General features: G+C 47.0%; 1 protein-coding gene across 6 annotated transcripts in view; it reads right to left on the bottom strand.

Annotated features, from left to right (window-relative positions):
* Positions 1 to 26,818, bottom strand: part of LOC115456559 (claudin-16-like) — a 63,117-nt gene that overhangs the window by 26,862 nt on the left and 9,437 nt on the right. For 4 of the 6 annotated variants that reach the window (XM_030185717.1, XM_030185716.1, XM_030185721.1 and 1 more), the window contains one exon: positions 23,933 to 24,081. The gene's annotated coding sequence lies outside the window, so the exon portion shown is untranslated. Of the gene's footprint in view, positions 1 to 3,137; positions 3,296 to 23,932; positions 24,082 to 26,818 lie in introns of all 6 variants that reach the window. The other 2 variants (XM_030185722.1, XM_030185718.1) reach the window with 2 other exon arrangements.

Below are 26,818 nucleotides of genomic sequence, written 5' to 3'. Positions count from 1 at the left end.
GGTCCCCAACCCCCACCAGCTAAAGCATTTGTCCTGCACTGGCAGATAAATCCCTCCTCTCAGTACCCTTCTCCACCACCGCCAACTCCAGGCTCCGCTCATTCTGCCTCGCCTCACCCTATGCTTGGAACAACCTTCCTGAACCCTTACGCCAAGCCCCCTCCCTGCCCATCTTCAAGTCTTTGCTTAAAGCCCACCTCTTCAATGCTGCGTTCGGCACCTAACCCTTACCGTTCAGTGAATCCAGACTGCCCCAATTTGACTGCCCCGATCGGACCGACCGTTCACTTGTCTATTAGATTGTAAGCTCTTTGAGCAGGGACTGTCTCTCTTTGTTAAATTGTACAGCGCTGCGTAACCCTAGTAGCGCTCTAGAAATGTTAAGTAGTAGTAGTAGTAAGTAGTTCTGTTTTCAGTCGCTGTGCATGCTCGCCTTAATTTTATTTATTTGTATCCCACATTTTCCCACCTATTTGCAGGCTCAATGTGGCTTACAGAATCTTGTTATGGCATTCTCATTTCAGGATATCAGATACAATTGGTGGTATAAAAGGTTAGGTATGGGAAAGAGAAGATTGGGTTGGATGAGGATAGATGAAACTGAGCATGCGCACACTCAGTTTCATTTAAAATGAGTGTGCACAGTGACTGAAAACAGGACAGGGCACCAGGCAATGTGAGTCCAGCGGAGGGTTGGTGACCCCCACCAGCCAAACTGGGGGTCCCAGAGCCAATTTGGAGGGGTGCCCAGGCCCCCTTGGCCTCCCGTAGCTACGCCACTGTTTCCAATGCAGGTTTGTGAGCTGGAAAGTTACGTTATCTCAAGGACGTGCAGTGAAGAGTGGACTTGGGATCTGAATTTGGGTCTCTGGGTTTCCAGCAGACCCAGCCCAGTCCCTTATTGCTCCATTGCAAGAGCGCTCAGTAGTTAGCAGTGTTGCTGAACTAGGTCCTTCACCATCATATAAATGGTGACAAGGACAGACCTCGGCACGAGCTGCTTATTATCTCTCAGCACAGGCTTTTGTCTGATTAAAAAGACCTTCTGTCAAGCTGGCTGGTTGGCTTAGCAGCTGTTGTAACAAACCGGCCATTAAACCGACAGAGGTTCTCAAGGGACGGATAACCAGCTGTCCCAGAGACGAGCAAATTGCACTGGAATGGACGAAGCTCCCTAATAAGAGCTGAGACTTGAAAGGATAATTAAAGTGTTCAGTCCCTTAGTGCAGATCAGGCTTGTTTATTTATTTGATTTCAGTGGGAAGGGAAATGGGACTTGATATACTGCCTTTCTGAGGTCTTTGCAACTACAGTCAAAGTGGTTTACATATATTCAGGTACTTATTTTTGTACCAGGGGCAATGGAGGGTTAAGTGACTTGCCCAGAGTCACAAGGAGCTGCAGTGGGAATCGAACTCAGTTCCCCAAGATCAAAGTCCACTGCACTAACCACTAGGCTACTCCTCCACTCCACCATCAGCCAATATTACACTGTACACATTAACTTTAAAAAATTATATTATTTTACCTGGACAGCTGGGCTTGTATGTGGTGGCAGGTGGTGCAGACTCAGAGAGCACTGTGCTCCGCTTCAAGTGTGCTGGATCCTGTGCCTGATGTAGGGCCACAGGGGAGTGCTGAGGGTGGCTGGTGGGGGGGGGGGGGGAGGAATCAAGAAACACTGATCTTGCTCCAGCGAGGGCACAGTGGAGGCAACTGGCAGATTTTGTGGCGCCATCATGCACACTGAGGGGGGGGGGGGGGGAAGCAAGGCACAGCAGCAGAGTACAGAGTGAAGATAGTCGGACATTGGAGTGAGCAACGGAGGAGCGTCACAGGAGTACAGTGCTAGACTGGCCAGGTCTACCGACTTCCGAAACTGGAGGTGAGGACACGCACTAAAAAAAAAAAAGTTAGGCTGGTAGGTGGAGGACTGGAGAATTGCCAGCTGCCTAAACGCTGCACGTCATGGTGGCTCAGCTGAGTTGATTCAAAAAGGCGCCAAAGTGCACATCCTGTCGGGACAAACTGGGTGGGCCTGGGTGTCTGTAGCTATGCACCTGTTTATTTCAGCATTTATAGCCCACATTTTCCAGTTAACATTGTTTCGATGTGGCTTACAGTGATAGTGGACTAGTGGTTAGGGTGGTGGACTTTGGTCCTGGGGAACTGAGGAACTGAGTTCAATTCCCTGCTCCTTGTGACTCTGGGCAAGTCACTTAACCCTCTATTGCCTGCCGCATTGAGCCTGCCATGAGTGGGAAAGTGCGGGGTACAAATGTAATTTAAAAAAATAGTAGAATCATTACATTTTGGTGACTGGTTGCACCTTTGTGAAAGGAGTGTTAATTGATTCAGCAATATTTTAGTGAAAGGTAGGGGGGTTGAGTGTTTCAAAGTTGCTTTACATTGATAATAGAATAGATAGATTTTGATGTTTGTCACAAGAAGGGTTAAGTACAGGCTAGCCAGGGCTTTTTTTGAGGGGGTACTTGGGGGTACTGAGTACTGGCACCTTTTCCATTGTCTGCTAAAATTGACCCATGGACCCCAAGGTTTAATGAAAGAGCTCAGGCTTTACACACCAATTGAATCTTGTCATAGATTTTGTGACTGGCTGCAAGGGGCCTGGCTATTGTGGGGTGGGTCCCTCAGTGATCACCCCACCCCTGAAAAGTGGCCTAGCATTTGAGTACCGGCACCTTTTTTGCTAGAAAAAAACGCACTGATCAAGAGACGTGAATTCTGGCTTTTTGTGGACTGCTCTGAATAGCGTAAGGCCTTGGTGAGTCAGACCCTCAGACATCAGTCGTCCTGGAAGCCAGTCCACTGATCAAAAACTATTGAAAAAGATGTGCAGTTTCAAGTTTTAGAACTGTAAATCAGGAATTCTTCTAGTTCCAGGCCCAGGTTGGCTACCATGGAATTACTAACAAAGAAGGAAAATAACCCCTTCTCATTCATTCTTCTACTGTAGCAAAGTTTATCTCCTTTCACACTGTGCCAAGAGGCACCATAGTTATGGATGTCCAATATTTTCATTTTAAATCTCAAAATTATGTTCAGTTTTACTTTGCATGTTTGCTCTGCTTATCCAACTCATTGACAAACAATTAAAATTTCAGGCATATGTTTACCTTTCATGGAATGGAAGGAAACAGTGAGATGACAACTCCTTTTAGAGTACCTGCCATGCGATATGATGTAGCTAGGAGGTTTATTTAATCGATTCACACTGGTTGTGTCGGTGTCCATTCCTTCAGACGGTCATGCACCAACAGAGGCCTCACTGAGTCTATGGCAGGGATATGAATTCATTTGACATAACACAGGAAATGTCAACAACATATTATTTCATGTCATTTGTACCCTGAAATGACAGGAAAACCCAGAAATGTTGGGTTTGTTCCTGTCAAAAAAAAAACCAAAACAACCCTTTAAGGAAAAGGTATATAATTTTGTTACATTTGTACCAAGCGCTTTCCCACTCATGGCAGGCTCAATGCGGCTTACATGGGTCAATGGAGGGTTAAGTGACTTGCCCAGAGTCACAAGGAGCTGCCTGTGCCTGATGTGGGAATTGAACTCAGTTCCTCAGTGCCAAAGTCCACCACCCTAACCACTATAACCACTAGGCCACTCCTCCACTCCAACACTATAAATCCAACACAAAAAATCCAACACTAAAAAACCCAATCCCCAATACATCATATGAGATTTTCACTTGAAATTTTGTGAGTGTGCATGATTGCATGTAAAATTAGGACATTATAATTTGGGTAGTTTTTTTTATTATGTTTTTTGATTGAACACTATATAAAAAATAAATTTTTAAAGATTTTGTAGAGTTAGACTGTAAACATTACAATGGCTTAATTCATTGAAAGTTGTTCTGCTGCGGGCACAGCCTATACTGAATTCCCCTCATTCATACTCACGTAAACTTTGAGTGAAAATATCAAATGGTGCATTGTTGATTGATTTTTTAGTGTTGAGTTTGTTCCTGTGTCATAATTTGTATGGACTCTTTGGAATGAGCGTGCATTCTTCCCAAAATGTACACACTATGGAAAAATATTGCACACTCACCCAAGGGCGTAACCAGACCTTACGGTGGGAGGGGGCCAGAACCCGAGGTTGGGGGCATATTTTGAGTGCTATCCCCCCACCGCCTCGTCTCCTTGCCCCCCCCCCCAATGCCTCTCCCCCCACCGCCTTGCCTCGCAAATACTTTTGGTGGCGGGGGTCCCCACCCCCCGCCAGCCGAAGCCTTCTTCAGCGCGGCCGCGTTCCTGCCCTGCTCTTCTATCTTGCTCCTCCTGTCCTGAGCACGCTGACGCTCCTTCTCAGTTTCACGTAAAGAAGCGTCAGTGTGCACAGGAGGAGCAAGAAGAAAGAAGAGCAGGGCAGGAACGCGGCTGCGCCGGAGACCGGCGCTGAGGAAAGCTTTGACTGGTGGGGGTTGGGGACCCCCACCAGCCAAACCAGAGGCCCGGATGAAATTTGCGGGGGGCCAGGCCCCCATGGCCCCCCGTAGCTACACCCCTGCATGCACTCCCTAACTCTAGAATGATGGGCCCTGTTGTTTGCATATCTTTATATTTCTGATTTTGAAGCAAATTTTGTTGATTGGTTTTTGGAAGCATTTTAAAGATACATTTTTATAAGGTCTAGCACATGGGATAAGCTGTAGTCTTTTTTTTTAAGTGGTTGAATGGCTGTAATCCAAGTACGATCATACCAGTGTTGCCTTTCTAGATATTTTTTATCAGTGTGATAACAGATAATGTTTTTTCAACAGTATATTTCGGATGCTGATGGACTTTAATAATTTGCTTCAAATATTCAAGTTCCAAAAAGCTTATGGATAATATCCCTGTTGACCGTCACCATCCACTACATCAGATTTTATGCAACAATCAAGAGATATGTGGGATTGTTTTCACAGTAAGGGATGTCCCTCTAAAGTTGTGAACAGAGCTTATAAATGCACTGTTTGTGTCCATTATCATTAACTTTTAACACCACTACTACTACTACTATTTAGCATTTCTATAGCGCTACAAAGTGTACGCAGCGCTGCACAAACATAGAAGAAAGACAGTCCCTGCTCAAAGAGCTATGTAATAAAAGTGAGCCAAGTATAGGACAATCAAGCCATTGTGACATCACTGATGAGGTTGGCTCTTATTGGTGGCCTGAGGCATTATGACATCACATTATCACCTCTGAATACAAGAGACTACTACTACTACTATTTAGCATTTTTATAGCACTACAAAGCGTACGCACCGCTGCACAAACATAGAAGAAAGACAGTCCCTGCTCAAAGAGCTTACAATCTAATAGACACATGAGAAGCCATCTCAAGTAGTTCAACTGATTATTTTAAGACATTGGTATTCTTTGAATCTACCAGCATCGCAGTTTGTATTTTACCATGGGAACAATTTGAGGGGTATGTTGGTACCACCTTCTCTACCCCAACCAGAGATACAACATTCTAATCGAAACTGGTCACTTTGCCTGTGAGAAATGCATTGCAATCATGCTTTGGAGATCATTGTTGCTATTCATCCTAAGGTTGGGCTTAAGGATGATTTGTGGGCTCTCTTTGATCATGCCGAACTGGCATAAAGCATGAGCCCTGGTGAGACACAGACTCAGGGTATCAAAGCTCAAGGCCAAAAGCCTGCTCTGCTTCCTGAGCCTTCTCAGTGCTGAGAGCGTGCTTCTTTGCTTTCATGCAAGCTGGTGCAGGGAGCTACAATCTCTTGAGCCGGCCCTGTGATTGCTATGTTTTGCCTTTGTGATCTTATATATAGAAACAAGAGTACTCAGAAGATTAAGAAGAGAATTATTGAACATCTTCGATCAGACAGGCCCTGTTAGATGCACCACTGGTGGATTGCTGGATGAAATATTGCCGTACAATTTCAGATTTGTTGCTTTTGAACACGTGCGTTGACCACATAGTAGCAATATCTCATTGATTTTGACTAGGAAGGAGTAAAGATGGTATACACTTGGTAGACAGCGGAACTGAATGGCTGGAATAAAGAAACTGAATGGCAGATATTTGTTGATTGGGACTTCCTGATTAGCTGCTTAACAGGATCGTCTGATTGGTTGCCTCATTTTCTAAAACCTGTTGTAAGGAGAATACTCATTAGGGATGAGTTTGTATGATGAACCTGTGGTGAACCGAATGCTGTGCGTGTCGTGTATGGTCTCCACCCATTCCACATTATTTAAACAATAGGCCACTGTTTCCCATCTTTATGAAGCAGTTTCTACATGATTGTGAATTAGAGTTCAGGTTTTTTGAAGAAAAAGTGTCCCTCCTGAACCAGTCCTGAGGGTGAGAAGCATAGCCGCCGAGAGGGGGGGGCAGGGGGGACAAAATTCCCTAGGCCCGGGCCTTCAAAGGGGGCCCGGCGCTGCAGTGCCACCCGCCTTCCATCGTCGACCGCATGCCCCCTGCATTGAAATCGCAGTCTCACCTCCATGAAAGCAGCGCTGCAGGCAGCAGAACACCTCCCTTTGTGCCTCCTTCCCACCCTGAGTTCCGCCCTCGTCTGAAGTAACTTCCACGAGGGTGGGACACAAGGAGGGTACGAGGGCTGATGGGAGGCATTCTGCTGCCTGCAGCGCTGCTTTCACGGAGGTGAGACTGCGATTTCAATACAGGGGGCCTGGCCCGGTGGCGGATGGAGGGGGGAGCGGCGGCGGGGGTGGAGGGGGGGGGGTGGAGGGGGGCAGCAGTGGCTGCGGCGACCTCAGGGGGGTGGAGGGGGGTGGAGGGGGGAGCAGTGGCTGTGGCGGTGACCTCGGGGGGGGGGGACGGTGCAGCAGGGGCGGGGCCTCGGGCCCGGCCCAGTCTCTCGGCGTCCCTGGTGAGAAGCATGGTGCCATGTTGGGACAGGTGGTGTTCTGCTTTCTAGCTAAGATAGATGGTGATTTGCCCCTTTGCTAAGAAGAAATTTGAAGATAAACATTTTTACAGTTATATTTTTTTGAATAATTATTTGGATACTATGTTAATTATTTGGGGGGGGGGGGCACGTGTGTGTTTTTTTGCACACCTGAAAAGGGCTTACCTTGGGATGCGCTGAGGCATCCCATGGCAATTTGGCAATGTGCACATGCAAACTGCATGCTAAAAAAAAGTATTTTTTCACAGAGGGGGTATGTCTGAGGGGCAGAGAGTGGATGTTTCTGTGCTAATCAGTTAACGTATCTGTATTCCCGCATGCTAACTGATTAGCGTGTGAGCCCTTACTGCCTTCAAAATAGGTGGAGGTAAGGGCTCACGTAGCAATCTTTTCAAAATGGTCATGGAGATCTGGTGATGCAGGACTTGAAAAATCACGGTTAGCCTAGTGAAATTCAGGCAAGTATAATTTCACTGTTTATTTCTCTCTCTCTCTCTCTCTCACTCTCCATATTGTCTGGTTTAGAGGAAAACTCCCTAGACTAGGGCAAGAAAACATATTTTCTTGCATATTTAGATAAAACATATCCTCCTCTGGAAAAATATATCCATTTTCTCTCCCATGTGAAAACATATCCAACTTGTGCACCTGTGATAAATGTTTTTTTTTCATATGCTTCCTGATTGGCTAAAACAGCCTGCACCCCTCCCCCCCCCCCCCCCCCCCCCCCCCCGAATGCAGGGTGGGTAATGTTCTCTATTTGGGACACTCTCTTGGGATTTCTGCATACAGACGCACCTGCATCCAGATCCACACCGGATTACATGCAGATGGAGTTTTGGCAGTGGCGTACCAAGGGGGGGGGGGGCGGTGGGGGCGGCCTGCCCCGGGGGCAAGCCACTGGAGGGGTGCCGCGTGCCTGTTGGCTGAGTCCGCTCATTCCCTCCCTGCTACTCCTTCTGCGCGGAACAGGTTACTTCCTGTTCCGGGGCAGAGGGAGCAGTAGGGAACGAGCGGACTCGGAGCCGACAGGCGCACGGCACTCCCCCCCTAGCAGGTAAAAATGCACCCGGGGGTGTAATTTTACCGGGGGGGGGGGTTGTGCTGCACCCGGGGGGGCGCATCAGTGATCTGCCCCAGGTGTCAGCCAGCCTAGGAATGCCACTGAGTTTTGGAGATTTCAGGGTCTCGTTTGTAGTCCTCCCCCACTCCTGCGTTCCCTTGGAGCTGAGCAGAGCGGAAGTTCATGTTGTTTCTGTGCATCTCTGAGTGTCAGACTGCTAACAGCTCCATCTAATTGTCTACCTTCCCTGACTTATCCCCCGCACATAATGAAAAAATATTTATTTATTTGTTGCATTTGTATCCCACATTTCCCCACCTATTTGCAGGCTCAATGTGGCTTACATTATGCCGTAATGGCGATCGCCATTTCCGGAATGAGAAATACAAAGTGCTATTGCATTAAAGTTCATAAGTGACAGAGTAAATTAAGCAGTCAGGTATAGAGAGTTCATTACCGGAATGAGAAATAAAGTGGTATTGCGTTAAAGTTCGTTAGTGACAAAGCATATAAGCAGTCAAGTATAGAGAGTTCGGTTTTGTTCAGTTCTGGAATAAATTTCGTTGTCTGGTATTTAGTATGGATCATTGTGGTAAGCCTTCTTGAACAGGTTTGTCATAATTATAATTGTTCCAGGTATCTGAGAAAGTTTGTTTGCACTAGAAGGGGAAACATGTAAAGAATGGTAGACTGCCGGCCCCAGCCTGCATCAGCGGGGATGGGAAAGAGCATGCTCACTTTATAAAAATGTACAATAACCTCTCATGAGGTAATGTTCAAAAGGTATTGTGTGCGCATACTTTCCTTTAGAAAAGGAGGAGTGGCCTAGTGGTTAGGGTGGTGGACTTTGGTCCTGAGGAACTGAGTTCAATTCCCACTTCAGGCACAGGCAGCTCCTTGTCACTTGACCCTCCATTGCCCCATGTAAGCCGCATTGAGCCTGCCATGAGTGGGAAAGCGCGGGGTACAAATGTAACAAAAATAAAATAGATACTATTGGACATTCTACATGGAATGTTGCTACTATTGGAGATTCTACATGGAATGTTGCTATTCCACTAGCAACATTCCATGTAGAAGGCTGCGCAGGCTTCTGTTTCTGTAAGTCTGACGTCCTGCACGTGCAGGACGTCAGACTCACAGAAGCAGAAGCCTGCACAGCCACATTGGTGATCTGCAAGGGCCGACTTCTAGTGGAATAGCAACATTCCATGTAGAATCTCAAATAGTAGCAACAGTGGAGGAGTGGCCTAGTGGTTAGGGTGGTGGACTTTGATCCTGGGGAACTGAGGAACTGAGTTTGATTCCCACTTCAGGCTCAGGCAGCTCCTTGTGACTCTGGGCAAGTCACTTAACCCTCCATTGCCCCATGTAAGCCACATTGAGCCTGCCATGAGTGGGAAAGCGCAGGGTACAAATGTAAAAAAAAAAAAAAAAATCAGTGTCACTTTTGGGCATACGAAAGAAGCAAGTCTGTTATAAAATTACCCTCAAGAAGGCCAAAATCCATAAACATATAAGCAGGCCAAACCTGCCAATCAACATTTGACACTATTCAAAATATTTCATCTCTACAGGCTGCTGATACATAAGCCAAAACAGGAATGGAATTGTTATTATTGTAATGCAAACCTTTATATATGAGGGCAAAGAGAAATATGAGCAAAGAAAGACGAAACAAGTCTAGGAGCAGAAAAATGATCATTTGTGCAATCTGGAGTGTTCCACTAGAATTCTATTGGTTTCGACCTAGCAGTTCTTTTCTGCTCTGTTGGCATCCAGACCAGTGGCGTAGCCACAGGTGGGCCCAGGCTCACCCATTTTTGGCTCAGGCTCACCCAGCAGTGGCACATCTCTGATGTGGCTGGTAAGCTTCCCCAAGCCCTGCCAGCTAAAAATTCCCGGCGTCCCTCCCTGCCCTCCCCTGCAGGCTTTCCAGTGTCTCAACTCCACCCTCAACCCCAGCCCCCTGTACCTTTTAAAGACTTCATTTCTTTGCCAGCAGTGAGCAATGAGTCATACCTACTGCTTGTGCCGGCCCCGAGCCTTCCTTCTGACCTGGTCCCACCTATGCGGAAACAGGAAGTTGCATCAGAGGGAAAGCTCAGGGCCGGCGTGTGCAGCGAGTGTGAGTCGCTGCTCCCTGCCAGCAAAGATATGAAGGTTTTAAAAGGTACAGATGGGCAGAAGAGTTGAGAAATGCTTGGTCGCCTTGGGAGGGGGGGGGGGCAGTTGAGAGACGCCCAGTGGTGGGCCTTGGGAGGGGTGGTGGGGGAGAGAGTTGAGAGAAGCTCCGTCACCTGAGGAGCATGCTGGATAGGGCGGGGTTCTCATGCCCACTCACTTAGGGATCAGGCCCACTCAAAATTGGGTGTCTGGCTACGCCCCTGATCCAGCTCAATCAGAATCCAGTCCAACCATTCAAACATTTTCAGTACCACTTTGAAGGTGATTCTATAACCTAGGCGCCTGCCTTTATGCATGTGTTATGTGCATAAAAGTCTCAAATATTAACCCTTACAGGTGTATGTGCCAGCATACATGCATATGTGCTCGCAGGGTACCTAAAGCACTATTCTGCAAATACCCACTTAATCTACAGTGGTGGAAATAAGTATTTGATCCCTTGCTGATTTTGTAAGTTTGCCCACTGACAAAGACATGAGCAGCCCATAATTGAAGGGTAGGTTATTGGTAACAGTGAGAGATAGCACATCACAAATTAAATCCGGAAAATCACATTGTGGAAAGTATATGAATTTATTTGCATTCTGCAGAGGGAAATAAGTATTTAATCCCTCTGGCAAACAAGACCTAATACTTGGTGGCAAAACCCTTGTTGGCAAGCACAGCGGTCAGACGTCTTCTGTAGTTGATGATGAGGTTTGCACACATGTCAGGAGGAATTTTGGTCCACTCCTCTTTGCAGATCATCTCTAAATCATTAAGAGTTCTGGGCTGTCGCTTGGCAACTCGCAGCTTCAGCTCCCTCCATAAGTTTTCAATGGGATTAAGGTCTGGTGACTGGCTAGGCCACTCCATGACCCTAATGTGCTTCTTCCTGAGCCACTCCTTTGTTGCCTTGGCTGTATGTTTTGGGTCATTGTCGTGCTGGAAGACCCAGCCACGACCCATTTTTAAGGCCCTGGCGGAGGGAAGGAGGTTGTCACTCAGAATTGTACGGTACATGGCCCCATCCATTCTCCCATTGATGCGGTGAAGTAGTCCTGTGCCCTTAGCAGAGAAACACCCCCAAAACATAACATTTCCACCTCCATGCTTGACAGTGGGGACGGTGTTCTTTGGGTCATAGGCAGCATTTCTCTTCCTCCAAACACGGCGAGTTGAGTTCATGCCAAAGAGCTCAATTTTTGTCTCATCTGACCACAGCACCTTCTCCCAATCACTCTCGGCATCATCCCGGTGTTCACTGGCAAACTTCAGACGGGCCGTCACATGTGCCTTCCGGAGCAGGGGGACCTTGCGGGCACTGCAGGATTGCAATCCGTTATGTCGTAATGTGTTACCAATGGTTTTCGTGGTGACAGTGGTCCCAGCTGCCTTGAGATCATTGACAAGTTCCCCCCTTGTAGTTGTAGGCTGATTTCTAACCTTCCTCATGATCAAGGATACCCCACGAGGTGAGATTTTGCGTGGAGCCCCAGATCTTTGTCGATTGACAGTCATTTTGTACTTCTTCCATTTTCTTACTATGGCACCAACAGTTGTCTCCTTTTCGCCCAGCGTCTTACTGATGGTTTTGTAGCCCATTCCAGCCTTGTGCAGGTGTATGATCTTGTCCCTGACATCCTTAGACAGCTCCTTGCTCTTGGCCATTTTGTAGAGGTTAGAGTCTGACTGATTCACTGAGTCTGTGGACAGGTGTCTTTCATACAGGTGACCATTGCCGACAGCTGTCTGTCATGCAGGTAACGAGTTGATTTGGAGCATCTACCTGGTCTGTAGGGGCCAGATCTCTTACTGGTTGGTGGGGGATCAAATACTTATTTCCCTCTGCAGAATGCAAATAAATTCATATACTTTCCACAATGTGATTTTCCGGATTTAATTTGTGATGTGCTATCTCTCACTGTTACCAATAACCTACCCTTCAATTATGGGCTGCTCATGTCTTTGTCAGTGGGCAAACTTACAAAATCAGCAAGGGATCAAATACTTATTTCCACCACTGTATATAACGCATATTTGCAAGGGGGTGTATACAGGGGAGGACCATGGGGCTCCCGCTATGCAGGTAACTTACAGAATACTGTATGTTAATATCAGGGGCGTAGCCAGACCTCGCCAGGAGGGGGGGCCAGAGCCTGAGGTGGGGGGGCACTGTTTAGCTGCCCCCCCCGAGCCGCCGCCGCCACCACATCGGACCCCCCCCCTGCCAGCCTGCCCACGATCCCCCTCAACCCCCCTCCCGCCACCAACTCTCCCCCGCCGTCGCCGCAAATGATACCTTTTTTGAAGAGAGACTTCCTTCCACGCTCGAGTAGCGCCTTTCTTCAATGAAGTTCTGGCGATCAGCTGTTTCGACGCCGGCGATGCTGCCGGCGTCGAAACAGCTGATCGCCAGAACTTCGTTAAAGAAAGGTGCTACTCAAGTGCGGAAGGAAGTCTCTCTTCAAAAAAGGTATCATTTGCGGCGACGGGGCGGACGGCGACGGCGGGGGAGAGTTGGTGGCGGGAGGGGGGTTGAAGGGGATCGTGGGGCAGGGGGCCAGGGCCAAATCTACGGGGGCCCGGGCCCCCTCAGGCCCCATGTAGCTACGCCAGTGGTTAATATGCCCCACCCCATTTAGATGTCCACACAATGCCAGCTCTAAGGCAGGTGTCTAAATGTTAAATATTAGGCCCTCCAATACCAGGGTACTTTTATTATTCTATAACAGAATCAAGGCACCTATGTTTCATTATAGATTAGGCACCTACCATGTGGCTTGGGGCACCTATATGGAAGTTCCCCGTTATAGAATTGCCTCCTTTATGCATAGTGCTGTTGAAAATTCACACAAAATTCACAGATAGGACACTTATACATTTAGTGACCTCTACTAAACATGAAGGCCAGTGCATCTAATGAGTTCCTTAATAAAAGCAGGACTACTAGTCCATGCAAGCAGTCAGGTAAAACCAGGACTGGGATCAGCCTTTCTTGAAAAATCTAGAGCCAGTTGCAACCCTAGGTCAGACCCAGGGTCCACTGAGCTCAGCACCATCATATCTTCAACAGAGGCCAATTCGAGTCACCTGGTAGAGATACCCTACAGATCCTAATAAGTAGATTCAATCCCCATTATTCATTTTCCACTCAAGGTGGCAGTAGCTGTTAACGAACCTGTCCTCCAGACCATTTTTACTGAAAGTGCCTTCCTTTGCCCTTCTCTCTTTCTTCCCATCTTCTACTCTGTTTTGGCTGTTTATTCGTTTCTTGCTCTTTGATCCACATTCTTATCAGAAATAAATTTATTTTCCTGGTTTCATTGCCTAGCATCATGTTTAATAAGCATGTGGTGTATCGTTGTATACTGTACACAGTCGTGCATTGTGTATTACATCTTCTATTGGTGTGTGATAAATGATTTAATTCTGAAAAGCTATTTGTTCCCAATTATTTTTGTAGATTGATATTTACCCTTTGATCAGAAGTATTGCAGCTGGTCTTGCATGAGGTCGGCATGAGAGATGTTCATTTTTTCTTTGATTCATAATGGTCGTGATGTGTACAAGTTCCAAAACCTTAAATGCAAATACTGTCCCAAGAATAAAACAACAACAACAAGAACAAAAGATATGTAAATCATAGCACAAACTCACCGGGCGGGTTTTGCCAATCTGCCCGTTTGTCCAGAAATCCGGACAAACGGGCAGATTGCTAGCCTCTCCTCCCCCTTACTTACTACTGTCCTGGTGGTCTAGTGACCTCTTCCACCTTCAGGCCAGGAAAGAGCCCCCTCTTTCCTGCCCATAGCGCTGCCCTGCATGCATCCTTCTGTTGGTGATCTCGGCACCAATTCAAAATGGCCACCGAGAGTTGAAGTGACCTCACGAGACTTCAACTCTCGGTGGCCATTTTGAAGAGGTTTGAAGAGAGAATTTCTTATGATTTTCTGTTTAAAATCTGCCACTTTTGATTTGTTTCCAGGGCCGGTATTAGGGGGTTGGCAAACAGAGCAACTGCCCTGGGCCCCCATACCATAGGAGGCCCCGAACCTGCCTCAAGCTAAAGGAGGCATAGGCTGAAGGCCAGCTTTTGGGCCCCATTCCCGGTTTCTGCCCTGGGTCCCTGAATGTCTAACACCAGGCCCTGTTTGTTTCAGAAGTGGAAGGAAGCCCATGCGTCTAAGCGCCGGTACTGAGAAACAAATGTGTGTGAGTCCGAGCAAACCCAAAAGTGAAAGCTCACATTAGCACCTATTTTCTGCACTTAAATATAAGCCTTTCAAGTGGATAAAAAATTTGAAAAGTTATATTTAAAGGCACAGAAGAATGCACAAATGTGTTCTCCACATCAGGGTTTGCCTGGTCATGTGCACAAGAACTGTGCTTATCTTGAAACTCTAGTGCACGTGCGACAGGCAGATTACTCTCCCTTATTTTCAGTCTTACAGAGCACATATGATTTAAATGCCATTAGCATTGAGCATTGGAAGGTTATTTTTCTATGCTGTTCCTGAAGTATAGGGAGGGTGCACTGCGCTGTAACGCTCGAGCTTTGAGCTTCGAGGCCCCTGATAAAGAGAACTGGAGACAGTGCCTTGGTCTTGGGTTATACCGGAGATGGGATTTCAACCCCCAATATTGAGCAAACTCTTTGATTGTGTCCGGAAAGGGTCATTTCCATTGGGTTTAACACCCCCACCCCCCAATCATTTTGAAAAGTTGCCTCCTCCTATGCCCAGCACCTGTTATTCCTGTGGGAATTATGCACAAAAAATGAGAAAATTCAAGTCAGTATTTTAAACTGGAGTGGAGGAGTGACCTAGTGGTTGGGGTGGTGGACTTTGGTCCTGGGGAACTGAGTTTGATTCCCACTTCAGGCACAGGCAGCTCCTTGTGACTCTGGGCAAGTCACTTAACCCTCCATTGCCCCATGTAAGCCGCATTGAGCCTGCCGTGAGTGGGAAAGTGCAGGGTACAAATGTAACAAAAAAAAAATTCTACACCTTAATTTGAGCAATAATACATTTGTAATATCTCACAGAAGCATTTTATTACTCAAAAATGCATTGTGTTAAATAGTTTGTCCAGAATTCTCCCATCATAAGCCCTTGTCCACCCCCAGGCTTCACTCTACCCTCAGCTTACTCTCTACCTCCTGCTCTCCCCAGAGTCAAACCGATTGCACTCCCAATGTTGAACAAACTTCACTGTGTCTAGGGAGACGTTAGCAACCCCATCATTTTGAAAAGTTGGCTCATATGAGTAAGTCTAATAAAAAAAATATGCATCACCTGTTTTTTTTCGGAAAAGACCATGCTAGTCACGCATTATTAAGAACCTCTGCTCTTACCATTTTCGCAGGTACGTTTCTGTAAGTCCTGAAGAATTGGGTTCTGGTGCTTGTTCAGTACCGGTATTTATTTGTTCTTATAACACACATTATTCAGTTCACTGCGGCTTATATTTAACAGAACTCAATTACATTAACAGTATTCTGAATAAAGTTACAATTAGCAAGAATCCTTCATTAGCTTAGCGGGGTTTAAAAAACGGTCTGGACGCCTTCCTAAAGGAAAAGTCCGTACACCATTAATAAATTGGCTCAAGGAAAATCCACTGCTTATCTCTGGGATAAGCAGCATAAAATGATGCATTGAACTTTTTCAGGATCTTGCCAGGTATTTGTGACCTGGATCGGCCACTGTTGGAAACAGGATGCTGGGCTTGAAGGACCTTTGGTCTGTCCCAGTGTGGCAATACTTATGTACTTATGTACCATGAACTTCTGTGCCTTGTTGCAATTGCAGTTTGCAAACCCTCTGCAACCATGAACGTAATACAAGAAATGTGCGCCTCCCTTTCCTTCTGAGCCAGTGTGCACTGCACAAAAGAATTCAGAGGCAACTGGACTGGAGAACTGCCTCCCTCTGACAGGCTGCTGTACAGATCACAGGCAGAGCGCGTGCCGGGAACTTACACTTGCACGTGGCTTGGAATTCCCAAGCCTTGCTGGCTCGTGCCAGTCCCCGAAAAGATGCACACGCCACCACTAAGTCCAGCTGGGTCCCATCCCCAGCACTAACAAAGCAGCAGCATTAGCCTATAACATACAAAGTTGCTGAAGAAATATCTTTTATAGGAGAAAAGCCCTCAGAAGCTAAAGGACTATTGCCTTTACTATGATCTGGTTTAATATTTCAAACCAATACTCTGTTTCTATCATCGGGCAAAAAAGTCCATTTTTTAAAATATTTTTTGCTTTTTTCTGTGTGTTTATATAAATATTGTTAACTCTTCCAAAAGGTGAGAAAAGGCAGCACTCAGTGAAGGATGTGTTTGTTTGTTTGTTTGTTTGTTTGTTTTTGGGGGGGGGGTTGACGTTTCTGGCATGCGCAGAGCAGCCAGCATAACGCTTGGCTGCTCTGCACATGCTTTTCGGGCCGATTACCGACGGTTTTAACGAAGGGTTAGTGAATGCAAGTAAGCTGCAACGAGCAGCTCATTTGCATTCCCTTTCCTTCGTGCACAGCCGTTCCGTACCGATTCGTTATGGAATTCGGTACAGAATGGCTCTAACGAGGACTTTTGTGCATCTTGCCCTCTGTACAAGATGGGGAAATGTGTATTTGCAGCAGGGATGTCAAGTCAGTCAAAACTGTGGGGTGCCGAATTTACAAAGAAATTCACACTTCGCAAACGTGCACAATTTCCGCAAACAGTTCTGTAGTACTTGTCCAATTTCTTTCTAAACCATAAAGCAATTATACAGAAAATCAAACTGTTAAACCTAGGGTTACCATTCATCCGGATTTCCCCGGACATGTCCTCTTTTTGAGGGCATGTCCGGGGCGTCCGGCGGATTTTGCCCGCGCCCACGTTTGTCCAGATTTCTAGACAAACGTGGGTGTGGGCAAGCGCGTGTGCGTGCGGTGGGCGTATGGGCGGGCGATCGGCGCCGTGGGTCTGGTCTCCCGTCCCCTCCCCTTCCTTACCATGTTCCCTGGTGGTCTAGTGACGTCTTCGGGGCAGGAAAGAGCCCCCTCTTTCCTGCCTGGAGCGCTGCCTCCCCTGTCCATCATCCTTCTCGGTCTGGCTGGGGATTCAAAATGGCTGCCGAGAGTTGAACTCTCGCGAGGCCACTTCAACTCTCAGTGGCCATTTTGAATCCCCAGCCAGACCGAGGAGGATGCAGCAGGCAAGGGCAGGCAGCGCTCCGGGCAGGAAAGAGGGGGCTCTTTCCTGCCCCGAAGAGAAGACGCTACTAGACCACCAGGGCTAGATAGTAAGTGAGGGGGGGTTATGTGACGGGGGGGAGGGGACTATGTGACGGGGGCGGGGCATGAGGCGTGGCTGGGGTGAGGTAGGGGGGCGTGACATGTGTCCTCTTTTTCAGAGGACACAAAATGGTAACCCTAGTTAAATCTGACTGAAGAGTGGACACTGTGGTGATCTTTAGCAACCTAGAAAGGGAAGGGGGAGGTGGGAGCGGAGACAGCGCAAATCCCGCGCAAACTGCTCTCACGTTCCACCGGAGCATGATCTCTCCGAGAAAAGTTGGGTGTTTTTTATCCCGCACAGTTAAATTTTAGCTGGACAAGTTGTCCGGCTAAAAATTAATCAGTTCAATATGGGAGAATGAGGGCACCCTTAAATTTAGCCTGGATAAGACCTGCAAGATTATCGGAGTGAAGTTATCTAGTTATGTCTTGGGTGTGCCTTCCTAAAAGAGCCCGAATAAGTTTATCCAGCTGGTAGGGTATATTCAGATTCGAATTTTTGAAATTAAAATTAAGCCAACATTATTTCGTCTCAGGATAAGATGTCCGGATAACTTTGACTATGCTCAGTGGCTGGATGTCAGGTATTGGAATACCAAAGGGCACCCAATGATAGATCGAACTGATTCAAAATAAAATAATCTAATCTTTGACATCATACAAAAAGAACAATGGCGATACATGATATGTTATAAATAAATACATTGAATATTTGATATATTTTGCATTAATCCCTCTGTGGAGTACAGAATGCGCTGATAGTTCCTACCTGAAATATGACGCAATAAAAAAGGTTTAAAAAATCTATCCACATCTTCCTTAAGAGTTCTTCATCCTGTGGTTGAACACTTAATAAATCTTCATTGAAAATCACGCACAGATATCAAGTTCTCTGACGGGTTTCAAAAATAAAGACGAAATATTTAACAGCAATGAATGACTAGACAGATATAAAAAGACAGAAGTTTTAAAAACCACGATGCTGCCAGATCTCCGATTTGCAAATTCGGGCCACTACTTCCTTCCTGTTAAGCAAATTATTTCTAACCAGTGATACCGAGATTCAGAGCAAGACCCTATTTCAAGAGTCACCACTCCTTCTGTCCCCCCTCCCCCGCCCACCCCCCAGGGCCCCTCATGTTATTCTCATATTGAAACAAAGGTCTCTTGTGTTACTGACGTGAGCAGATGGTTCACCAACGCCCAAATCAGCTTAAGAACACAACAGAGGTCCAGAAGAAAACGTTAATATGAAATTGTGCTACAAGTTTAGGGTTTGGGACGCGTGTGCAGTGACTGCGGAAGACGGACTGACAATGGAGGTCCCAGGAGGATTCTGCAGCGCGTGCTGCAAACACATTGATCTACTTACATATTGCTGACCAGCACTGTCTACCTCTTTAAGAGCTATGAGGGATTTAGATTTATTTTAAAAAGCCTTAAAAACGTTCCAGGTATGACTCCTAATGTTTTTTTTTTCCTCTGAAATGATTCCTCTTAATATATTAATTCAAAAGGAGTGAAGCCTGTGAAACTGGGATTACTTTAATCAGCGGGAATTGGATTGGAGATTCAAGGGTTTGTATTGTTAAACAATTTCTGGTTTTAAAAGGGGGAAAAAAATGAAATCAGGTGTATTACTTTCACTAATATTGGACAATAAGCATAGACGGTCGGTAGCCCAACTGTTTGGGGAGGCTAAAGGGGGCGGAGCTTACCTCCATACACTCCGTGGCAGCGACGTCAATGAAGAAAAAGACTACAGGCTCGCAGCCAGCTTCTCCCTTCTCTCTGCACACAGTGTCCCGCCTTCTGCGGTGATGCATTTCCTGTTTCCGCGAGAGCGGGACACTGTGTGCAGAGAGAAGGGAGAAGCTGGCGGCGAGCCTGTAGTCTTTTTCTTCATTGACGTTGCTGCCACGGAAATAAAAGATGAAAATGCGCGGGGCGGGAGGGTGGGCTGCACCACAAGCGGAAGTCGACGATTGGGCTGGGGAGGCTTAGCCTCCCCAAGCCTCTTATACGGGGCACCTATGACAATAAGTATGTTTCCAATGAAATTGATGGACTATGCACCATTATGGTCTTGAAGAAACCAACCAGATGATCAATGTAGAATAATGATTTAGATAAATAATAACTGGGGATAGTCGGGTTAATACCACGTTTTCGCTGTTGTTTAAATTGATCTCCTTGTCTTGTTTCACTCTCCCTATTTATTTTGTGGTCTAAGAAAGAGAAAGATTGTATAAAATCCATTTATCTTGTTGAGATTGTTTTCTTGTAATATTGTTTTAATGTACAATCATCTCTGTTTTACTGTTTTGCAAGTGATCCTTGTAAAATGAAAAAATTATAAATAAATGATTAAAAAAATTTTTAAAAAGCCTTAAAAACTACATTGTTTCAGTGGGCCTTTTCAGGTGATTAAGATGAAGAAAAGGGAGCACTTATAGGGAATGCCATATAACTGCTTTATTTTTTTTTTGGTATGCTAGAATTGTTGTTTAATATAATCTGTATGTTGTATGTGTGACCTGCCAAGAATTGTAGATTGCACAGAATATATTTATTTGTTTGTTTATTTGTATCCCACATTTTCCCACCTTTTTGCAGGCTCAATGTGGCTTACAGTATGCCGTAGTGGCGATCGCCATTTCCGGAATGATAAATACAAAGTGGTATATAAATGTTAACATAAAAAAAAAATAATAAAAATTTACAATGCACATATAACTAAATTGGCTAACAAAGGTATCCTGACCTAGACCACACAAACAGGGGCGTAGCCAGACTTCGGCAGGAGGGGGGATCCAGAGCCCGAGGTGAGGAGGCACATTTTAGCCCCCCCCCCCAGCTATTATCGACCCCCCCCCCCCCCCCGCCGCCACCACCAACTTTGACGATCCCTGCCGACGCCCCTCTCGACACCCCCCCCCCACACCGTCACCTACCTTTGCTGACGGGGGACCCCAATCCCCACCAGCCGAGGTCCTCTTCTTCCTGCGAAGGCTTTGTTCTGTTTCTGACGTCAGACTCACAGAAACAGAACGAAGCCTGGCTGATCTGCAAGGCTTCGTTCTGTTTCTGTGAGTCTGACGCCGATGTCAGAAACAGAATGAAGCCTTCGCGGGAAGAAGAGGCCCTCCTCGGCTGGCGGTCCCCCACCTGCAAAGGTAGCCCACGACAATGGTGGGGGAGGGTTGGCAGCGGGAGGGAGGATCGAGAGGGTCATCGGCAGGGGAGTCCAGGGCCAAATCTATGGGGGCCCAGGCTCCCCCAGCCCCACGTAGCTACGCCACTGACACAAACTACAAGGGGATTGTAACATGAAATAACACTAGCAGATGCGAAGGGACAGCAGGAAAGCAACTATCAGGGAGGTAAAAGAGGGACTGACAGCATCACACAGCTCTTTTTATGCTGGTCTCACTGTAACAAATTTATCTGCACCTGCTCCCCAAAGCATTTCCCCACTCGACTCCCAGGGATACCTATGATGTCATCACATGGGCTCATTGACGCTGCAGGCAGTGGGAAGAAAGGTAGACACAATAGGTGGGGGTGCAGCAAGCCGCTAGTACTGAATGTGGCCACTACCATGTTACATGTGGCCACACTCACCACGTGGCTCGTGGTCTGCCATACATAACTACCCGACCACTGAATCTAGAACTTTGGTAGAGATGTATTTATTCTGCAGCATAAATAGGTTTACTGTGGACGTAGAATACCATTAAGAATTCCCACTGTTTACTACAACTTGAGTCTATGAGGAATTGTGTTATGAAAATAAAGAAAGGCCCAAGAGCTTGTCTCGACAGGCCCGTTCGGGAAGGCTCTGAGCAGAGTGGTTGGAGTGCATGGGGGGGGGGGGGGGTCAGTGTTCTCGGCCGGCGGGCTCAGGGGCTGGAATGATTGGTTGGCTTAAAAGAGGCATTCCAGCTCCTGAGTCCGATTCTAGCCTCTGATTGGAGGAGAGGTTGCCGGGGGTGGGGCAGTGGGAGGGAATAAAGGCTGGGCTTCCTCCGAGGCTCAGGGCATTTCCTGATCCTCGGAGGCGGCTTTGCCTCCAGCAGCCAAGAATGCACCTGGGGGGAGGGGCTTGATGTGCCGAGGAGGGGGGTGTCATTGCGCCGAGGTGGGGGGGGGTGTCGTGCTGCACCCTGGGGGGGATGGGCGCCACTGCACCCAGGGGGGGGGGGGGTGGCAGCCGACCTAGGATCGCCACTGGTGAGCAAAATCTAAATAAATAAATAGTGGGTGCAGCTGGGGCACCGAGCAAATAATGAATCAGTTTGGTGGACCGTATCTCAAAAAAGATATAGTAGAATTGGAAAAGGTACAGCGAAGGGCGACGAAAATGATAGTGGGGATGGGACGACTTTCCTATGAAGAGAGGCTGAGAAGGCTAGGGCTTTTCAGCTTGGAGAAGAGACGGCTGAGGGGAGATATGATAGAAGTGTATAAAATAATGAGTGGAATGGATCGGGTGGATGTGAAGCGACTGTTCACGCTATCCAAAAATACTAGGACTAGAGGGCATGAGTTGAAGCTACAGTGTGGTAAATTTAAAACGAATCGGAGAAATTTTTCTTCACCCAACGTGTAATTAGACTCTGGAATTCGTTGCCGGAGAACGTGGTACGGGCGGTTAGCTTGACGGAGTTTAAAAAGGGGATAGATAGATTCCTAAAGGACAAGTCCATAGACCGCTATTAAATGGACTTGGAAAAATTCCGCATTTTTAGGTATAACTTGTCTGGAATGTTTTTACGTTTGGGGAGCGTGCCAGGTGCCCTTGACCTGGATTGGCCACTGTCGGTGACAGGATGCTGGGCTAGATGGACCTTTGGTCTTTCCCAGTATGGCACTACTTATGTACTTATGTTCTTTAGGAAAATAAAGCAGATTCATTCTCTAACCACATATTTAAAAAAATGAGGCTGTTAACAGCAATTTAAAAAATAAAGATCTGACTGTGTAATGCTGGAGGAGTAGCCTAGTGGTTGGAGAACTGGAAATCCAGGGGTGTCCTGTTCAAATCCCGCTGCTGCTCCTTGTGATCTCCAGGGACAGGAAAATGCCTAATGTACTTGAATGTAAAGGTGTAAGCAAAACTCAACGAAATAAATGGATAAATTCTTTCTACGTAGTGACCTGAATTGGCCACTGCTGGAAGAAGGATACTGGGCTAGATGGATGGCTGTTATTATGTTCTTAGATTTGAAACACTGTGTGAGCTAGGAAATGGAAGAGCATAGGAATAAAACTGGCAAGGAGCAAGATGTAGACAAAGAAGGGGGGAAAAAAAAAGTGATGAAGGAAGGACAGAGTAGGATAAAAAGAAGAGGAGGGGTCGTAAAAGAACTGAGGGAGGTCAGGATAAAAAAAAAAGGAATTCAGGGAAGCGAGAAGAGAAGGGAGAATTTTCATGCCCCTAACCTGTAGTGTCCCCTCTCCCCACCCCCAGGAGTTAGATAATTAAACCCATGATGACCAACACACACGCACAAACACACACGCTTGCACACACGCGAATGCACGCACATGCGCACACACACACACACTCAAATGCAGGTTAAGGTATGCGCTGATGGTCTGTGGCTCTCAGGACCTATTGTTTTGCTTTGCAGCTGGTCCCCAGGAAGCTGCCTCCCTAGTCTTGCCTCACGGTTGGGCCATCCCTGATGGGAGAAGTGGAAGTCCTGGAGAAGATGCTGAAGTGCTATCTGGTGAGCAGTTTGTCCACCTGAATTACCCACCAAGCACCCTAATTCACTAAAAGTTCTCTCTATGTCAACAGGGGGGGGGGGGGGGGGGGAGGGGGCATCCAGAACCAAGGGGGAAAGGCCCTAAAGATTTTCTCCAAAGCTGGTCAAAAATGAATTGTTAGTCCACTCCAAACATATCTTCCTTGTTCACTTTTTTTCTTGCTCCATGGACACAGAGAAACCCCTCAATACATCTGGCCCTACACAGAGAGCAGGAACAGTAAAGCCAAAGACAGCCTGCACTGCCTCCTCATTAGGCTGACCCCTAGGGGATAACTATGCAATTGCTTTACGCTTTTATTTTGAAGTGTGATCCACTTTAATGCTGATGCTAGGGGAGCGGGATATTACATTAATAAAAATCAAATGAAATTCAGGACTTTTCTATCACCATACTAGATTCTATTTCCAGAAAGGTTCTGTTAAACAGAGAGCTGGAACAGGAAAAATTAAGTACATCTGAGGAAAGAGGGCTAGAACCCTCTTACTAGCTGGCAAAATAATGTCACAAAGAAGAGATGATGGACTGCAGACATTTTATTGAAATGAAATCATTCTAAGCAAACCAAGTAACATTTCAGATATTCTGATGCTGAGTTATTTTCTGACCTTCCTAGTTGGCACCCTTCTCTGAGTTTTTACATTGTGTGTTTATGAGAAATCTCACTTTAACTGCAGGAACAAAATTAAATGGAAAAAAAAAAATCTTACCGCTGCCCACACAGAATCACCATGACTGCCAAAGAGAAGAGATGAGGTGGAATGATCTCAAGGATTATCAGCCTCTCCTTCATTTCTTCCCCCACCGAGACGCCATTTGAACTGAAAATTAGTCTCTGGAGAGGTAGTATCTCGGTCTTCTGGAACAAAAAATAGAACAGGGTTTGCAAAATAAATACATTCTATAATTTGTGGGAATGTAAGTTTATGATTGACCCTGTCAAAATCTGAGCCTGAGAGCTGGTCTCGAAGGGCCACATTAACAGAAGGCTGAGCCAGCTTACCTTGAGACTCAGTGGTGTCAGGTTCGAGGTTTCTGGAGCCCAACACTGAGCCTGGAGAAGATGCGAGGAAGAAGTTGATGGGAGAGGGGTTTAGAGTTGCAGGAAACTGATTGGAAGGTTTTTATTCAAAATGCCTGCCAGTCAGGGATTCTGCCTGCCAGATTAGATAAACAGTACAGGAGGGGGGTGGATACTTAAGACAGTCCCCTCCGCGGGCCATGGATTTTCTTGCTCCTTGGAGGCAGCTTTCCCTCCCATCCTCCCTCTTGGTTTTGCTATTTCATTCTGTACTTGTCTTTTTTTTTTTTTTTTAGTTTCCATTCTAGGATGGTTCCTGGAGGTTATTGGTCATCACAGCGGACAGAGAACTGAGATACAGGGATGAGCCCTGAAAATAAGGACGGATCATGATCAGGCTCTCAATGTGAGTCAAGTGGCCTGGAAAAATGGGAAGAGAGGTCCATGCCTGCTCCTTAAGCCCCAGCTACCTAAGGCGGGGGGGGGGGGGGGGGATTGAAGATTATATGTATTGATGTTAATCTTGGGCAAGTCACTTAACCCTCCATTGCCTCAGGTACAAACTTAGATTGTGAGCCCTCCTGGAACAGAGAAATATCCAGAGTACCTGAATGTAACTCACCTTGAGCTGCTACTGAAAAAGGTGTGAGCAAATCTAAATAAATAATTTGCAAAGGCTGCTGCTCAGCTACCAAGGCAAGTAGCTTGGGGGTTTTGTATATGGCTCGGGTTACTGAACTGGGTTTTGTTGCCATAAGTTATGCCAAGTTATTAATAAAGAAAGCTGCAGCCTTTTGTTGCGTCTGACTTGTTAGGCACAGTGCCAACCGTAATCTTTCTTTCATACAGATTATTCTGACAAGCCTTTCTTATTCACAATAGCAGAAGTCAAGGATGACACAATGACTTCCAAATGGGGAGTATAAATCAAAACCGTCTTTATTGAACCAAGCGCCCGAATAGGGACCCGACATGGGACCGTGTTTCGGCGGATGTGTCCGCTGCTTCAGGAGTCACAATTCACTGTGGAGTGATCTGTGGTGCAGGTAAAAGATGGTAACAGCTGTAGCAATAAGTCAAGGTAGACAAAAGCACAATCCAACGCATTAGTAGAACAGGATCAAAAAACTGCAATCACCGTGGCATGAAAACATTCCATGATGGTGGCAGCATTTTGATCCTATTCTACTAATGCATTCGATTGTGCTTTTGTCTACGTTGACTGTGTTGACCACGTTCCTCCTCCACTTCTGAAGGTGGCCTAATGGTAGGGCTGCCACTGGCTGAACGGGCTCCCTTTCGCTTCCAAAAGAAGGCGAAACTGGCAGCTCAATGTGAGAAATTGATAAGAAATCCTCTCCCCAAACCACTCTGCTCTGTCTCTGAGCTGCTGGTAAGTTTTCAGCGTTATAGACCATCATTTGCTTTGGGTATCGCAGTGCTGCCATCTGCCACATTGGAAAGGAATACGAACTGACCTCATTTGCATCCATTTATGTGAATTTCAATACAATTTGTGGCAAGGTTTAGTGCACACATTAACATCCGCACTCAAGTCCTTTCAGCATTTTATGCACAAGAACGTGCACGTAAATCAGGCGCTAATTGCTTCTTAGCACTGGCATTAGTTTTGAGCATCAGCCCCTACGACAAGTGACAGACAGCAAGGAAGGGTGTTAGCTGGCTCATGTGCAGCAGGTTTCTGCCTTTCTCCTGGTGCACCATCAATAACCCATTCGGCTACTAGAGGCTATAATGAACAAGGAGAGCAGGTGGATGATGAGAAAGAAGGAAGGACAGACAGGGTGCTCTCTACTTGATTTCAGGGGCGTAACTACGTGGAGCCACGGGGGCATGGGCCCCCATAAATTTGGCCCTGCTCCCCCCCAACCCTCCCCCACCACCGTCAGGTACCTTTGCTGGCGGGGGTCCCCAACCCCCACCAGCCAAAGTCCTCCAGCGCGGCCGCATTGCTGCTTCTGTGAGTCTGACATCCTGCACGTATGTGCAGGACGTCAGACTCACAGAAACAAAAGCCTGCCTTGCAGATCAGCAACGCGGCCGCGCAGGCTTCTGTTTCTGTGAGTCTGACGTACGTGCAGGGCGTCAGACTTGCAGATCAGCAACACAGCCGTGCAGGCTTTTGTTTCTGTGAGTCCGACGTACGTGCAGGGCATCAGACTTGCAGATCAGCAACACAGCCGTGCAGGCTTTTGTTTCTGTGAGTCCGACGTACGTGCAGGACGTCAGACTCACAGAAACAGAAGCCTGCCCTTGCAGATCAGCAACGCTGCCACGCCGGAGAAGAGGACCGGCTGGTGGAGGTTGGGGACCTCCGCCAGCAAAGGTACCCGACGGCGGAGGTGGGGGAGGGTTGGCGGCGGGAAGAGGGGGTCGAAAGGGTTGGTGCTGGGGGGGTCAAAGGTGGTGGTGGCGGCGGGGGGGGGGGTCAAAAATGGCGGCGGAGGGGTTAAAGTGGCGGGGGGGTCGGCGGCGCCAGGGGGGGGGCTTAAATGTGCCCTCTCACCTCAGGCTCTGGACCCCCCCCTCCCCCCTGAAGTCTGGCTACGCCCCT

This window comes from Microcaecilia unicolor, chromosome 13 (assembly GCF_901765095.1).
Source record: "Microcaecilia unicolor chromosome 13, aMicUni1.1, whole genome shotgun sequence".
In the NCBI taxonomy this organism is placed as follows: domain Eukaryota; kingdom Metazoa; phylum Chordata; class Amphibia; order Gymnophiona; family Siphonopidae; genus Microcaecilia; species Microcaecilia unicolor.
This window is presented reverse-complemented; position numbering and strand designations above follow the sequence as displayed.